This window comes from Trematomus bernacchii, unplaced genomic scaffold (genome assembly GCF_902827165.1).
Source record: "Trematomus bernacchii unplaced genomic scaffold, fTreBer1.1, whole genome shotgun sequence".
In the NCBI taxonomy this organism is placed as follows: Eukaryota; Metazoa; Chordata; class Actinopteri; order Perciformes; family Nototheniidae; genus Trematomus; species Trematomus bernacchii.
In genome coordinates, this window is record NW_022987538.1 from 87206 (window position 1) to 101780 (window position 14575).

General features: G+C 46.1%; 1 long non-coding RNA gene across 1 annotated transcript; it reads left to right on the forward strand.

The window, feature by feature from the left end:
• The first annotated feature begins 6861 nt into the window (after nt 1-6861).
• LOC117476173 lies at nt 6862-10351 on the forward strand. The gene is made up of 3 exons (XR_004555253.1): nt 6862-6987; nt 9988-10092; nt 10216-10351. It is a non-coding gene; the product is annotated as an uncharacterized LOC117476173 (long non-coding RNA).
• Nucleotides 10352-14575: the final 4224 nt, after the last annotated feature.

A 14575-nucleotide genomic window follows, 5' to 3' on the forward strand; every position in this document is an offset into this window, starting at 1 on the left:
TTCATCGTGTTTAATATTAGACTGAAAATATCTGCTCAATCACTTACTGGGAAATGGAGCAAAGGATCACAGTTGGAGGGGGGGAGCCATGTTGGGGGTAGATGAAGGTCGCAAATGAAAACATCCTTTCCCTGTATAGAATTCAACCATACCTAAAATTATGAAATGCTAAAAAAAAAGTATGTAAAACATGTCTGAGTACCAGCTATGTATTGAACACAACTATGCATGTAAGCCATGACCTTTTCACCAAATCACATAAACTTTTCAGTATAAAAATATCTTGCATAAATAAATAGACACACCTGCATATTAGCCATGTCTTGGACCAGCCTTAGGCACCCATTTCCTACCTGTTGATATAGTTTATAGACAATTAATTCCTGGCATATTTTTATCAAAACATACCTTCACCACTAAATTGGACAGTTGTAACGCACCATTGAGTCCATGTCTCTATGGAGTCCAAGCGTCAGCATGTTACTCTACGTTAGTATATGTTGGTAGTGCGTGAGGCCATATGTACAGATATGTACATGGGACATGAAAACAGTGCATCTCATATTGACAAAAATAAACCTCGCTAACCGAGTTTTCCAAATCACTCTAAAAATAAGCCGTTGTGATACACGTGTAGACAACATCTGCAGAATCATAAATGATCATTACATTGGGGTCATTAAACCATTATTTCGCTAAGATAAAAAACATTAAAGTTTTGGATTTTAGTGTAATTCACAAATGTTCCACCAGATGGTGCCACACACACCCATGGGTATATTAGTGTTTAAAGCCGTGGGAAATGTTTTAATTCAACAGGAGAGGGTAATTCAATTGTTACCCATGGAACAGGGCTGCAAACATGGCTATATGAGTGTTAAAATGCTGTCAAACTGTTTTAATTCAGTCACAATTGTCGTTTTTTGGCGGTGTACATTGGACTCAATAAACATACAGAGTTATGGACATAAATGTGTCAGTATAGACGGGATAATGTACATATTAATAATATTTAATTAGTTAAATGTACAATGAGCTAAAAACAGCAGAATCACTGCTGTTAGCAGGGTCTCAGAGACCCATAGACCCAGAGACCCAGGGTACAGCACCTCACTGTCTTACCCATAAAACAGGGCTCTGATCAGGGCTAAAGTAATGTTAGAAACTGGTGAATCTGTTTAAATGCAGGCAGCAGACTCACTGCTTTTAGCAGGGTCTCAGAGAGCCAGAGTGCCAGGGTACAGCACATCGCTGTCTTACCCAGAAAACAGGGCTCTGATCAGGGCTAAAGTCATGTTAGAAACTGGTGAATCTGTTTAAATGCAGGCAGCAGACTCACTGCTTTTAGCAGGGTCTCAGAGAGCCAGAGTGCCAGGGTACAGCACATCGCTTTCTTACCCATAAAACAGGGCTCTGATCAGGGCTAAAGTCATGTTAGAAACTGGTGAATCTGTTTAAATGCAGGCAGCAGACTCACTTCTTTTAGCAGGGTCTCAGAGAGCCAGAGTGCCAGGGTACAGCACATCGCTTTCTTACCCATAAAACAGGGCTCTGATCAGGGCTAAAGTCATGTTAGAAACTGGTGAATCTGTTTAAATGCAGGCAGCAGACTCACTTCTTTTAGCAGGGTCTCAGAGAGCCAGAGTGCCAGGGTACAGCACATCGCTTTCTTACCCAGAAAACAGGGCTCTGATCAGGGCTAAAGTCATGTTAGAAACTGGTGAATCTGTTTAAATGCAGGCAGCAGACTCACTTCTTTTAGCAGGGTCTCAGAGAGCCAGAGTGCCAGGGTACAGCACATCGCTTTCTTACCCAGAAAACAGGGCTCTGATCAGGGCTAAAGTCATGTTAGAAACTGGTGAATCTGTTTAAATGCAGGCAGCAGACTCACTGCTTTTAGCAGGGTCTCAGAGAGCCAGAGTGCCAGGGTACAGCACATCGCTTTCTTACCCATAAAACAGGGCTCTGATCAGGGCTAAAGTCATGTTAGAAACTGGTGAATCTGTTTAAATGCAGGCAGCAGACTCACTTCTTTTAGCAGGGTCTCAGAGAGCCAGAGTGCCAGGGTACAGCACATCGCTTTCTTACCCAGAAAACAGGGCTCTGATCAGGGCTAAAGTCATGTTAGAAACTGGTGAATCTGTTTAAATGCAGGCAGCAGACTCACTTCTTTTAGCAGGGTCTCAGAGAGCCAGAGTGCCAGGGTACAGCACATCGCTGTCTTACCCAGAAAACAGGGCTCTGATCAGGGCTAAAGTCATGTTAGAAACTGGTGAATCTGTTTAAATGCAGGCACCTGCATTCACACCTCCAGGGCGGAGACCGGGAAAACCAACTCTATTTGCCCGCTCACAGAGCCCCGAAGGACGGACTAGAGACCTCCAGCACCAGTCTGTTTATTTCACACCTCCAGGGCGGAGACCGGGAAAATCACCTCTCATTGCCCGCTCACAGAGCCCCGAAGGACGGACTAATGACCACCAGCGTGTGCCCCTAACAGTGGCACCTCCATAACATTGCACACCGTGAGTCCCCGGGCCCCCACAGTTAAGCACTCCCCCACGGACTAAACCCAGATATTCACACCCTCCAGAATCTCGTGCCCCTGGTAAGACTAACAAGGGGTGGATTTTGTGGTGGTCTACGGTCCGCCCTTAAGCATCCAACTGCGGACTAAACCCAGATATTCACACCCTCCAGAACCTCGTGCCCCTGGTAAGACTAACAAGGGGTGGATTTTGTGGTGGTCTACCGTCCGCCCTTAAGCATCCAACTGCGGACTCCTGACACTCAGACACTTTTCATATTTTTAGGTTACCAAGGGCACGCTTGTCTGGCAGTTATGCACATGCGGTTTTGTCCAAGGCAGTGTGCTTAAGTCAGGGGGCCCGGGGACTCAAGGTGCGCATGGCAGGCCGCCTATGAGCGGCCAAAATGTTTTAATTAACTCGTTATTGTCGTTTTTAGACAGTGTACATTGGACGACATAAACATCCGGAGTTATGGACATAAACGTGTCAGTATAGACAGAACAATGTACATATTAATCATATTTAATTTATTAAATGTACAATAAACTAAAAACAGCAGAAGCACTGCTTTAAGCAGCATATCACACTTCCAGGCAGACATACACACACCCAGGGGGGGAAGAGAACACATTGACCCAGGAATAAGTGTCTGAATCATGGGCACATTAGTGTTTAAAGTCGGGTGAACTGTTTTAATTCAGGACCAGGGTGAAAAGATAACACATTTACCCCGCAAAAGTGTTCAAAACATGGGTATATTAGTGCTCAAACTCGATTAAACTGTTTTAATTGCGGAGGTTTTACGTTTTGGTTCACTCGTCTCACACACCCAGAGTGTTAACAACATTTTTTACAAATTTTATAAATTAGTCTAGAGCTCCATCTATTGTAATTTGAGTGTATTACACGTCTGTCCATGGAACGCGAGTTTTGCGCCATTTGAGTGGAGTAAACTGATATGCAGCTGGAGTAACATGTACATTGAGACGCATTGGGACATATCATCATCACTTTCAATGTTAACCTTGTACATATGAGGCACAATATGCTTACTCTGTTTTTATCAAAGACCCCTCTCGCCTTGGTAATTCTTACAAGTTCGCCCTCCTCAAAGTTCATTTCCGTAGCACCTTTACCCCACTGATGCTAGTGATCCCCCTTTGTATGCTAATTACCCCTTTGTTCGAGGTGTTATCACATGTAGGTGTGTTCAGTTAAACACTGAGATTTTCAACATACTACTCTACAAAATGATTTTTTCATATTCTTTTGACAAACTATACTTGACTTTTTTACGGAAAATCATGACAAACTTTAATGTGACTTATTCTTAATTTTACCATACTAAAGTAAGACTTGAAAATACTATATCGTTGTTTTTTAAATTATATTTCAACATATAAAACAGAACTTTTGTTTGTGTTAGCATAACATTGACTGGCTTTTCCTTGATCATTTCAACATGAAATGAGTTTTATTTTTTATTTTATTTTTTAAATGATATTTTAATATAGCATATTGACGGAGATAATATTTACGGGCCCTTTGAGTAGAATGTTAAAAAGTAAGCTAGTCCCAGACTGTAGGGCCCACTCCTTAGGTTGGCTCCACTTAGGTTAAATTACTTTAGTTAGAATGAGGACAGGCTAATTAGATTGACAACAAAAGGGTCTGAGAGGCTCACAGTTTTGTCCTCCCAACAGTGTAAAATAAATTTGATGCAGCAGTGAGTCATTGCAGTTCATTATGTGTTTGAATATATCAAAAATGTTCTAAGAAATGTTTTAAAGCACCCAGGACTCTCATTTTTGCCAAGACATGACTTAATACACGATGCAAGTTTTAAAAGCTTTTGCCTGGAAGTAGCAGATTAAGTGATTTAATGGTGGAGCAGGATTGTTAAGAAACCCAATTCCTTACAAAAGTACTTTATATTCTACCAAGAAAACGAATTCCTTACAAAATACTATTCTATCAGTTGTAAAGTGTTGCACACTTCAAAGTGTATCTAAAAGTATCCTAGTAACACAAACAAAAGCAAGGAAGAAAAAAGCAAAAATCAGTAAAGTCATCTAACAAAACATATATTTAAAAAAGTAATGTTAGTCAAGTCAAGTTACCAAAACGGTATTGTTTCATCGAAACAGTGTTAAAATCACAAACTCTCCATTTAGAGTTTGATTCTTTAAGAATCTCAATTCATTACAAATGAATGAATATTTTACCAAGTTATAAAGTTTTGCATCCATCAAAGTGTAACTTTAAGTATCTTTGTAGGAGAAAAAACGAAAATCATTTAAGTTATTTCCAGAAAACTGGATTGTTTTACTAAAATCCCAAAGTGCCTTTAAGAGTCACAGTCTTAAAGAAAATCTGTTCGTCTTAGTGGGGGTCCTTAGTTTTGGATGATTTGCTAATTGGGGTGGGACTTATTGCGTTTAATGTCTGTATATTCAAAAATATAATGGAAAAAAGGAGAGAAAAAAACAAATATCACAGTATGTTGTAAAATATGAAAAAAGTAATGTGTTAAAATAACATGAAAGAAATCAAAAGTAAAGCATCTAAAAACATATATTTAAAAAAGTAATGTTAGTCAAGTCAAGTTATCAAAACTGCATTGTTTCATCGAAACAGTGTCAAAATCATAAACTCTCCATTAGAGTTTGATTCTTGAAGAAAACTCAATTCGTTACAAATGAATGAATATTTTACCAAGTTATAAAGTTTTCCATACATAAACGTGTATCTTACAGTTCCTTTGTGAGAGAATTACGCACAAATCTGTCATATCAAAACATTCTATTGCAGTATTTTATCTGTTTTATGTGCACTGTTGGAGGAGCCTGTGACCTATGTTTTTCATTGACATATCTACACTGTAGCTAATGGGCATATGCCATAAAGCCTTGAAACTTGAAAACTTAAAATGATCAGAAACTGCATTGTCTCACTGAAAACAGCTCTAAAGAAAACACAGACAGTCTCACACATCCAGACTCCATTTTTCATGAAGAGCCTCAGACGGAGGGTCTGAACCCGGCACAGATACTGCACCCGTTTCTTGACTGGCGCTCCCGACGGATGGCGGTAAGTTGTCACAGGCGTCTCGCTGATTAAACCCATATCGATGTGTCTCTTTGCCATTTTCGTTTTTGAAAGTTCAGGTGACTTGGTGAGTGGCTTTTTATCTAGTTTGCACGGATTTCTTTTTTTATCTAACTCCACCCCCCGACCTCTATCTTCTGACATCACAGCTAAAGGAAGGGGGGAAGGGGTGGTGGGAGGAAGGGGTGGGGGCGACAGGGAGGATGTGACACCTGCTGTAAGGGAGGAGGAGGGGGGTGGGTTGAGAGGGGTGGGGGCTGAGAGGGGTGGGGGCTGAGAGGGGTGGGGGCGACAGGGCGGATGTGACACCTGTATGTGAGGGGGAGGGGGGTGGGCTGAGAGGGGTGGGGGCTACAGGGAGGATGTGACACCTGTACGTTATAACACCTCGAACAAAGGAGGTCATTAGCATATCAAAGGGGCTCATTAGCATAATTAGGGGGCGGGACTTAGCAGGTGTGACCTGTCACTTTTTATGCATACTAATGAGACGAAAGGAGCATTTGTATAACTACTCCTAACCCTAATTTACAAAAAAAAACACCCGGTAAAATGTGACTGCAATCCGTCCGGGTGGTTGGGCTCAAGGGGTTAATGGATGTCTGAGAGTCTGAAAGTTGACAATCCCCAGCATGACAAAGTGAACGTTGGTGTGAGGCAAGAGGCACGGAAATGTGGGAGAGATGATCGAGATAACACACGATCGAGAGGATGTTACACCTGAAATGAGAGTGAGATACCTGTACTCATCTCAGAGGTACATGTTGTACTTTTTACTGGACTACACTTATCTGACAGCTGCGGTTACTCTACAAATGAAAAACCAGATCACCAAAGAGCAGTGATGAGATCAGTTTGTGTTGTTTTAATGAATGTATATATTCAAGCTGTGTCCAGGAAGCAGAACTCTACACAACAGAGGCTGCAAAGAATCCAATCTGACACTCTATAGGCTATTCTGCAAAATTGCAAAAAAGTAATGACTTCCTATGTTTTGATAAAAGGCACTGCAGGTTAGAGTAGCAGGAAACTCTGTTAAAGATCCCTTCCCAATATTTATATTCACAAACACATTTGATCCTGTGAACGCAGCACAGACTGAGACTCAGTCCAACCAGTCTGACTGCTAACTGTCATAGTGAGGCGAGGACACACACACACACACACACACACACACACACACACACACACACACACACACACACACACACACACACACACACACACACACACACACACACACACACTCAGGATAGGAAGCGGCGTCACTTCACTTCGTCTGATGGACGCTGAAGTTGATGAAGCTCAGACGAGGCTGCTACTGATGAAGCTCACGGCTAACAGTTCAGTAAGTGGAGCTGTGATTGGTTGACGTTGTTAATTGTTGTGGTCGCAGAAACGCTTGAGTTGATGAACGTGTGATTGTTTAAAGCTGGGAAACAAGATGGCCTCCTAGCTGTGAGAGCAGAGAGAGTGCAGGTTAGTTTAAAGAGTTCCCTGTGAGGAGGAAGAGGAGTTCAGGCTGATGGGGGTCAGTCTGTCAGGACGGCTACTGATGTGGAGGGGAAGGCAGAGGGCGGGCACTAGGACCCAGCAGCCATCAGAGAGCTCACCTGGGCCTTTGTTCCTGAAACACCTGAGAGACTCTGGCTGCGTTTCATTGGTCGATCAACACGCCCTCCTGACCCCCCCCCCCTCAGGAACTCTGATCTAAAGTCTAAACAGTGAAATTCAAACGTCTTAATGCAGTATTCTCACCTTGTTACATGTGTCCTGATAATGAAGAAGTGTACTTGTACTAGACTGTACAGTTTCAAAATGTACTTACAGCCAATACCTGTATCTGATGGCATTAGAATATATTCTATAAACAATTTAACGGGAACTGTTTCACTACTTTAGCTGACAGGCTTTCAACATATTTTCTTTTTTCACAGAGCACATTAAGGTTTTAGTTTCTGATGAAACTGTGAGTCTTTCTCTATTGTAGTCTTCTCTTCAGGTGTTCTGTGTTAAACACCAGCTGAGCAGAAGCCATTTTGTTTCTTAGTCTTCACTATAAAAATAGAAAACTCAAGTCTAAACATGTCAACAAACCAAAAAAAGGTGTTCAATTCAGTCGGGAAGCTCAAATATGTGCCAAAAATAAAACCTAAAGGTGTGTTCACCTTAGTGAGATCTGGAACGATGGAAAACCAGTTTACAGATCTAATGAGGGAGAGGAGGAGGAGGAGGAGGAGGAGGAGGGGAGAAGAAGAGGAGGCGGAGTTAAACAGGGAACAGGTAAATGGAGGAACTCCAGTGGTCACTCTGAGGAACTGCAGCTGGTTTCTGGTTTCTCTCAGAGGAGGACGAAGGACTCAGATCTTTAGTTTCAGAAACATTAGTGAAACCACAGTGTGATAATAATCTGTTACAGGTCCTCTATTCAACACTTCACTAAAGTACAAGTTTAAACATCAAAATATACTTCAAGTACAAAAGTAAAAGTACTCATTCTGCACCAGAATATTTTAATATATAGTTATTGCATGATATTTTGGTGATTATATTTAGTGTTATTAATCTAGAGCTGAATTTTTTTTATCTTAAAATATCACATAAATGTACTGCAGACGAAAGTACAATACTTGCTTCTAGGAAGTAGAATGGTAGAAGTATAAAGTAGCAGGTAATGAAGTGAACTAAAGTACATAAAAGCTAAAAGTACCTAACACCTGAGTCAAGGTGCAGTGAAATCCTCCATCAGCTTCATCTGGTCGAGCTTCCTCTGCTCTGATTGGTCCTCACCACTGACTCGGGACAATAAGCAGACTCTTCTCTGTCCAATCACAAACCACTAGTGTGTTCCTTTATTAAAGGAACTAAAATAATACAGATAATCAATTTCTTGTTCTTTTAAAAAAATATATCAATAACTTTATTTTCTCCATCTTTATTTCTTACCCTCCAAATCTTCTGCTCCGAACTCCAAACTCAGTTTCCTGTTGGCTGTTTAAAATGTATGAACCTCTAAAACAGAGGAAGATTTTAAGGCTTGCTGAGCTCTTCACAGTCCGTCCAATAGAAGTGATCTGCATAGAAAGGCCAAGTATAATCCACATGAAGGATATTCCTGAAGTCTTCAAACCATCCTGAAGACCACAGAGCATTGAGAGTATCTTTAATGCGGCTTTCACACCAGCGCTTTTCCCTTTCTAGCTCCTAGCTAGAGCTTTTCTGGTTCAACTCCGGTTTCCCTTTTCAGCTCCCGCTCTGTTCACACTGCCCAGAGCTGCCGCTGCTGCGTCATGACGCCACCGTTTACATCGCTGATTTTCTCCCCAACGGAGCTCACAACAACAACAACGGGGGGGGGGACTGCGTCGGGTCGATGATCGTGGTTCATTGTTTATTAATGTGTTTCAGCGGCATTTAGCGACCGCTGCAGTGCTGGCTGCTCTTCCACGGGAGTTTATTCTCCCGTTAGCTCCGGGTTAGCTCACACGGCTCTAAAGTATTCACTGTCTGACTGTCACACAAGCAGCTGATACATATCCCCAGTTCCCCTTAAGTGAATGTGTGTCAGTCTGAATTGACGCTGTTTGGCATCACAACGCTGTTATGAAAGTTTCTCTGGTATAACATGGGTGATGTTAGCATAGCAACCGAAGCTAAACTGACTACTTGCTAAGCCGTTTTCTACAGGCACTTTTTACCGGCGTATTTTTCATTATGATTCTACTTGTGATAGTCGGACATGACAACCTGTGCAGCCCATGTATTGATTCCATCCGATAGCTGCTATAATAACAAACAAAACGTCTGCCTGCTCTCCACAATGATCAATAACAGCGAACGGATGGTCAAAGTAAGGTACAAATAAACAGAATCACACGAAGCCTGGTTAGTGTTGCCTGACTTTATAAAGTGTGTTTTTTTTTATAAGTGTGTGGTTGCCTTCTAGTCACTTTGCTCAGCGCTACTGCTTGTAGGCAGGCATGACGAGACTCTTCAGTCGACCCATGTTATGGGGAGGTGGGTTTAGTTTCCTGCACGCCTCGACGTAAGAGAGACGTAAGCGACGCCGCCTCTAGCTCCGAAGCTCTTGCCTCTAGACCGACAATTTTTTGGAGCTGGAAGTGAACCGCATTCCGGAGCTATGAGGCGGCGCCGCTGCGGTGTGAACAGGAAAAACCGGCGCTTTTCAGGCTCCAGCTCCGAGCCGGAGCTGAAAAAGCGCCGGTGTGAAAGGGGCATGAGACGCTGCAGCTCAAAGAGACCACATCATGGAAACTGTCTCATGAGTGTGTTTAGTTTGGAGGTGTGTGAGCTCTGTGTCCTGATGAGATAATGTGTGGTTCTCCAGCAGGTGGTCGTGTGTGTGTGAAGGTGTGAGCTCTGCTATGAATCCCTGTGAGGACACTGAACCCGCTCTGAGTGGGAACCCTGAACGCCTCACCAAAGCTCAGAGGTGAGATGAAGACCTCTGACTGTCCTCTTCTCCAGAGCTCAGCAGGCATTATTCACACTCAAAGCTCTGTGTGTGTGTGCGTGCGTGCGTGCGTGTGTGTGTGTGTGCGTGTGTGTGTTGAAGCCCAGAGCAGCATGGACCTGGACCTGGACCTGGATCTGGACCTGGACCTGGACCTGGACCTGGACCCAGCTGTGTGTCCATGAAGAGTGACTGGTCGAGGAGTGAACCAATATATTTTAAAGACCGACCTTCAGAGACAGAGTAAGTGGACATCATGTGACTTCATTATATCAGCAGCAGTAGAAAACGGGGGGTTACGTATTGTAACCCTAGTTATATAAGCACAGGCGGAGCCCTCTACTGGACTCTATGGGTACTACCTTATCCTGGGTGCATTCTCCCACTGAGACTTCTATAGACGTAGCCGGCCTAGGGCGGGCCTACCTGAATGCGCGTGCATCACACCGTATAAAAGGAGGCCTCGCCTCCTGACTATCATCCTATACCTCTCTTCAGCGAGCGGAATAGGACAGACAGTGCCCTGAGTAGAGGGCTCCACCTGTGCTTATATAACTAGGGTTACAATACGTAACCCTCCGTTATATCTCTCACAGGCTCCGCTCTCTACTGGACTCTATGGGTACAGTGGGTGGAGCCCTGATGTATACGCGCACTCTCGTCCAACACCAATCCACCCTACTGCCCCTGACCGGCTTTTCTGGTCAGCAGCTGCTGGCCCACCTTCTCCTTTAACCCGGTTATGACCGAGGAGAAATCTGGGCTGCGGCTGACAGAGCACACCCTGCTGCGCCTACCTCGCAGAAAGTGTGCTCAAAAAACAGTGCCGGGGGACCCCCCCCCCCGCCCATAGACGGATGGGGAGAGCCCCCTCGGCCCCGTATGGGCTTACTACGCACCTGCCTTCCTGAATCCCTAAGGATAACAGGGAGAGCGCCAGCGCCCATGCCTCACACTCAAGCACTGACCCCGTGCAGAGTGTGAGAGGACTGAAATGTGGGGGGGCTACCCTCTCGGCAGGAGGGGGGCAGCCCCTCCGCCCCGTAACGGGCCAGCGCGCCCCTTGCCTATCCCGGGACCCTCAGAAAGGCCCCAGGAAAGGCGAAGGCGCATCACGTCCGGGGAGGGGGTCAGATGCCAACTGACCCACAACCCCCCCCCTCCCCTACAAATCCTGTGTTGCCCCAGCAAGCACAGACGAGGAGAAAGAGCCAGACATGTCCAAGAGATAAAACCTTATAAAGGGGCCTGGCGTCGACCAAGACGCCGCTGTGCATATATCCTCCACACTCACACCGTTAAATAAGGCTGTTGACACAGCTACAGCCCGTGTGGAGTGCGCACGAATCCACGTGGGGCAGGCTCTCCCTGCCTGTCCGTAGGCATGTGCAATGCACTCGCAGAGCCAGCCTGCCAGGCGTTTCTTGGACAGAGCTTTCCCGATCACCCCGCCCCCGAAGCACACAAACAGCCGTTCGGTGCGTCTAAGGGCAGCCGTGTGCTCCACATAACATGCTAGCGCACGCACCGGGCAGAGGAGGTGCAGTTTAGCCTCCCTGTCCCCACCATGGGGGGAGACTAAAACCCCCTAACTGAATAGCCCTCGACCTGAACGCACTCCTTAGGTCTTTAGGCACAAAGGAGGGGTTCGGTCTAAGTGTCGCGCCACTCTGGTCACCCCAAATTAGTAAACAACTCGTGCTCTTTTTCCAATTGATCGCAAAACCTAATTTGGTTAGGTGTGTGATCAATTGCGCTGTGCAAAACATTGCCTGTTCCCAGGACCCAGCCATGACTATGAGGTCGTCTGTGTAAAAGAAAACTCTCATGCCGTGTGTGCGCAGCGGTTGAGGCGCTGTGGCCACACATTTGCTGAATGTGCGTGGGGATAGGGAATAACCGAACGGCAGCCTGTTGTACTCGTAGGCTATTCCCTGGAAGGCAAAACGCAGATACTTTCTGTGCTCTGGAACAATTTCCACATGAAAGTACGCGTCTTTCAGGTCGATGGTGGTGAACCAATCGCCTGGCTGCACAAGCCCTAGAGATTCCGCATGTTAATTGTGAAACATTTCCTGCAGGAAATATGACGATCCAGGCCGCGGAGATCTAGAATAGGTCTGAATTCCCCTGTTTTCTTGAGAACCAGGAAATACATGGAATAAAGACCCTTTTCTCTGTGCTGAGGATGCACAACAGACACAGCCTGTTTCTGCACCAGAGCCTGAATCTGGAGTGAATAGCCCCGTTTCAGCGTCCTGTCCATCCACTTTGTCAGTACACAGCTGAGTTTCCATTCCTCATAACATTGTGTTAGCTGTGGGGCCGCAGCTATAAAGCTGTGATACTCTCTGATGACCCGCTCCGCCGCCAAACTCCCCGTAAAGGGAAGATTTGCCCGTGGGGGGTCGAAACAGAAAGGGCCGATTATCTATTGAGGACCCTGAACGCACCGCCGCACGCTCACGTGTGAGCGCACGCTCCATCATAATGCTATTTCCGTCACTATGGAAAACAGCATTAACCGGAGCTTTTACAGGCGTAGTGTGTCTTACTAAGGCCGCTGAACGCACCGCCACGCGCCCTTTTACAAGTGCGGGCGTTGCTATAATGCAGCCCCTACCACTATGGTAAACAGCATTATTTGGAGTCTAATGGCGCATTTCCACTACAGCCCGCAGCCCGGTTTAAGAGGGCTGTGACGTCAGCGGCCCGTCTTTTGGTTGCGTTTCCACTTGGCCTAGTACCGGCCGGCGGGTCCTAATTCACAGTTTTTCTGGCCTCATAAAATCGTGGGTCCAGGGCCAGAGACAACGAGGCTGAGTCGGGCTGAGTATGCTAAACTAGAGAGAGCGTCGCTGGCAAGGGGGCAACAACTACAACAAGATTGACATATTTGACCGTGATTTAATTGTAATACACGTTTCAAAATGATGCCGAAGTAACAACATACTGATACCGGTTAGTAAAACCCATGAATTAATGCTTTGTCAAGTCTGCAGACAGACGGCAGGCGAAACACCTTTTAAAATGCTTGTTTTCTAAATGGAGATTGGCTAAGCTAACGCAGTATATGCTCCAACCGTCCACACTCACAACAACGGCCTATACAGACATAAATAAAGCAGCGACTGTATTCACCATGACACAGGCAGTCTGTGGTTTGTACTTGTTTAACTTTTGTCTAGTTTCTGAACATATATGAGGAGCTGTGAGCTCTGAGTGCTAACAGCTAACGGCTGTGTTGTTTTTCTGGGGTCCTCTGAAGATCACGTCACGGCTCCGCCTACACTGCGTTACTATAGATACTGCCCCAGTTCCTAAACTGTAATGGAAATGCGCCATAAAGTGAGCCAGTCCTAACGAGGCCCAGCCATACCGAGCGGGGCCGAGCGGGGCCGAGCGAGGCCGTGTAGTGGAAACGCGCCATTAGCTTCAGGCATAGAATGTTTTCTAACAGAAAAACATTGGCCATAATGTCCCTGTACCTGCATCGCACCATAATAGCGCTGCCTGCAGTTTATCACTCTCATCTGCGCACTCCCACTAGCCTCCTCCCTAACAGGAGCTACAGCTGGGGCGGCGAGTGGGGAATTGGTACAGTCATCAACATGTGCAAGTGTATTGTGGAAACAAAGGACACTCAGACTTGGATATAGATCAACACCATCTTTATTTTTTAAAGTTTTGACAGGGATCTGGGCATTAAATAGGGAGTCAACTCCGCGTAGATGGAGCTCCCCACCCGGGTGTTCTCTCCTGTTGCGGAGCCTGCCTCGGTCGGGCAGCCCTTCCCCGTGACTGCCGGTATGCTGGTGCCACGGGTTGGGCCGTAGAGGTGGAGGGCGCCGCAGCTACGGGACCCCCGTGTCGGCGCCTCTCCCTCCGCTTCACTGTCGCACTACGCTCCCTCCGCTGCATGGCAACGCGAGGGGGGCACGTAGCGGGGCCTGAGGAGGAGCCAGAGATAGCATGCGGCTAAGCTGGACTCTCTCCTCCTCTAGGCGGCTGAAGTGCTGGGTGACCGAGGAGACCGACCCAAAGAGCCCCTCCGTGGACACGGGGGCTCCGAGGAGATCTTCTGGTCCTTCTTAGATAGGGCCGTGAGCCCTAGCCACACGTGACGAGACGCCACTGTGGCCAGGGAAATTATCAGGCCTGCTGCGGTGGCCACGCCATAAATCAGATTATTCATCTGACTAACAGCGCGGTCCGAATAATCGCTCTCGTCCTGAGACGGGAGGGCGGGGGCGTCTGCCCTCCGCCCAACCAGCCGCGGAAGCAGATGGGCCGCCAGGCTCTCATCGAGGGGGGGGGCACACCTGGACATGTCGTGTCCGAGCGATCCACCACCTTAACGATACCCGCCATGGCGGCTATCGGGGCCTTCGTTTTTTAAATGGCTGCTGCCACATGTCGCCTCCCAACACACCGCCCATACCTCTGGCAGCTGGGGCGAAAT